This window comes from Amphimedon queenslandica, unplaced genomic scaffold (assembly GCF_000090795.2).
Source record: "Amphimedon queenslandica unplaced genomic scaffold, v1.1 AMPQUscaffold_11802, whole genome shotgun sequence".
Classification (NCBI taxonomy): Eukaryota; Metazoa; Porifera; class Demospongiae; order Haplosclerida; family Niphatidae; genus Amphimedon; species Amphimedon queenslandica.
Genome location: NW_003547958.1, coordinates 5,830 through 9,195, shown reverse-complemented (window position 1 = coordinate 9,195; position 3,366 = coordinate 5,830). Strand labels below are relative to the sequence as shown.

Genomic DNA, 3,366 nt, shown 5'->3' with positions numbered 1-3,366 from the left:
GTTTAAATCTTTGTTCAATTGGTAATGTGGTTTAGCACAAAAGTTTCTACCTCATAAATTTCCTTATTTACACTATCTCTATATTTATTAGAAACCAAGCAGTGGATAGCAGTTGCTAATATGAACACGAGACGCTCTAGTTTGGGCGTGACTGTTATAAATGTGACCATAATTGACAAAAGGTACCTTATGGCGGATAGGAAAATTGGTATTTATAGCCTAAAAAATCCAACTTCCTGAGCTTCATTTCTCATAAAATTACTCGAGAGCATAGAAAAAGTTACTATGTACCTTTTAGAAACAATGGTTGACTAACAGAGCACTCACAGATTGATATTTTTCAATATAATGATGAATTTAAAAATCCGCCATAAGGTACCTTTTGTCAATTATGGTCACAAATAATCTCCTTGATGCTGTTGGAGGCTATGATGGTATTACTGGCCAGTGCCTTAACTCGGTTGAAGTGTATGATCCCAATACTAACAAAGGTCAACCATAGAGCCGATGACCCAGAGACGAAGTGGGGTGGCTGTGGCCGTCATTGATAATATATTGTATGTCATAGGAGGCCATGACGGGCCTAATGTATGGAAAAGTGTTAAGTGTTATGATGCTCAGTCCAATAAGTGGTCTTGTATTCCTGATATGTTAACTTCTGGACGGAATGGAGCAGCTGCTGTAGTTTATGACCTCTTGTATGTAATTGGGGGAAATGATGGTGTCACTAATCTACCAAATATTGAGATATATGATTCTATATTTAAGACCTGGAAAGTGGCCCAAGATGACCGGCCTTTAGGAAGGAGCTATGCAGGCGTGGCTGTTGTAGATGAACCGACAGCAACTGCTATTGGTCAGTCATAAACTAATTGCATTGCATTATTTGTTGTTTTCTCAGTTATTCATTCAATAGGCTGGTACTTTTAATTTCTTTTTATTGTTATTCCTTGTATTTACATGTCAAATTGTTTAAATATCAGAGCATGTATTTAAATTTTATCTTTGATCTGGTATTGAGCTGTCGCAGTATTAAGAATGAATGAAGTCATAATACAATATTGGGAAAATATCCCAATATAGCAATACTGACATTTTATATTTTTAATCCACAAATTTAACTTACAAAGGCTATTAGACACATAATGATCTATAATTATGTAGAGTTGCACTAGCATCACATGATAATGTTGTAATGAGGATAATGCCAATCCAATTACCAATTCAATGTTTCAAAATTGCCATTCATATTATTAAGAATTAATAATTTTTGAATCAAGAACTACAATAATAACAAATTATTAAATAATTAATTTATATCAGTTAAACAGGCTAAAGAAAGAGGCCATAAAGACAGTGTAAAAGGTCCATGAGTGCTATTATTAATAATAACAATTATTGTTAATTGAAGAATATTTTGTCCATCACTTTAGACTCCATCTCCTGGCCACACATCCTAGTTATGTCAATATACTGTTTTTTCACAAATGGCTTTGCCAAATAAAATTGTACTCTAAATTTAAAAATGAAGAAATAAAATCAAATCAAATTGCATTTACATTTATAACTAACTACCATATCCTTCAATAAAAGCCCAGGCATATATTTCCTAAAATGGCATTTGAACCTCAATAATTTTTTTTTTTAATAAAAAAACTTGGGCCCAAAGCAGGATTTGAACTGGGGACCTCATGCACTTGACTTCAGGAATGGAAGTATTTACAAAGTATTTCAGTTACTACAAGGCTACAGGGGCGTATCTAGAAATTTGGAAAGGGGGTGCTGGGGTCCACTATGTATGACAGAATGCGATGGAGAAGAAAAGTAGGAGGCGCGCCAAGCGCGCCGCAATTTTGGCCACGCCTACTTTCTAGCAGTTAAAACGGCATTTTTCTTCATTTTTCGTAAATTACGGGTGGGGTCAAGATCATTTCTATGATTTCAAGCATACTGGCTCGCATACTGGTACTTTTGACTACTCTTTGAAGGACTGGAAACTGCTGAAATCATAATCAGAGTACTAGATAACTTCAATAAGAGGCTTGGTAGAGATGCAAGAGTCCAGAACTTCAATAATTTTTTCTGAGCCCAGACATAAGGGAGGTGCTCAAGCACCCTCAGCACCCCCCCTCTGGATACGCCCCTGGGCTAGATTTACATATTTATGCTTCCATTCTATTGCTAACCCGGCGTTTATTCGCATCCAGCTTTTACTTAAGGATTATATGGTATGCTCTTTATACTTGTGTTACATACATGTATACTATGTGCATATTGATGTATTTAAGCTAACATTAGTTATGTGTAACACTAGTCTCTCCTGCTCCATTACTACTATCATTATGTGTGTCATCAGTTGATCTTATTATTGTACATTATTAATAATAAAACACTATTTCCATGATATATGTACCTTCAGGTAGTGTCTCATAACTTTCCACACTCTGTCATGGGTGTGTCTCCATGTGGACCTGATCAAAGAATATTCTCTCAACTGCCAACACACTGTCACTAGAATTGCTCAGTTATTTTGTACACACCACGCTACAGTGAGAAAAATGGGCCACTTGAATGTCACAGCAACTGCTTGCAAAAAAGGGATGTAGCCAGTTGCTGACACCCAAATAAATATTGTATTTCTTGTATTTCCTGAAGAGTCTCATTCTGTTCTATATAATAATAATAAAACAGAATGATAACAACAGACTAATCAAATCAGCAACCCATAGAAAATAATGACTTCATTATACTTCCAACACCATGAAATTTTTCTATTTCAATTCAATGTATAACCATAGATATTAGAGACTATGGTATAACTGCAGACCGCCCCTTCTGTCATCATCATGGAAGAAACTACTAACGTAGATCTCTGAGACTAGTCTCGCGAGACTACTCTGAATCTCTCTCTAAGCACTGTAATTGCAAGTCTTTAAGATTTTATGAACTGAAGACTTAGAGCTAACTTTTCACTCATCTCCCCCAGTACCATTCTTGCCTATGTACAAGATGTTAGTTACACTTTAAGTTTTTTCCTTTCTGCAATTTCAAGTTATATCTGCTCTCTTTCTATGCTTGTTGTAAAGTATAATGATTATGATAATTATATTAATTTTATATTGGTTGTCCACTGAGGTTCTAGAAGCCATAGCTCATACATCTCAGACTGTCACGCTGACCAGCTCGATGTAGGTGGCCCTGCACTCAGTGATAGCCAATAGTTTTGCTGAGTCCTTGTCATAGCCTTCACTTGCTTTAATCCTCGGCTGTAGAACCAATACAGTGAGTACAAAAACTGGCACTGCTGTTCTAATAATTGTATAATTATTTTGATATGAAAGGTATATGCTGCAGGCAAGTTTCTGT

General features: G+C 35.8%; 1 pseudogene; it reads left to right on the top strand.

Moving 5' to 3' along the window:
- Positions 1-867, top strand: part of LOC100638276 (kelch-like protein 3) — a 1,936-nt pseudogene extending 1,069 nt beyond the window's left edge.
- The last annotated feature ends 2,499 nt before the right edge of the window (positions 868-3,366 follow it).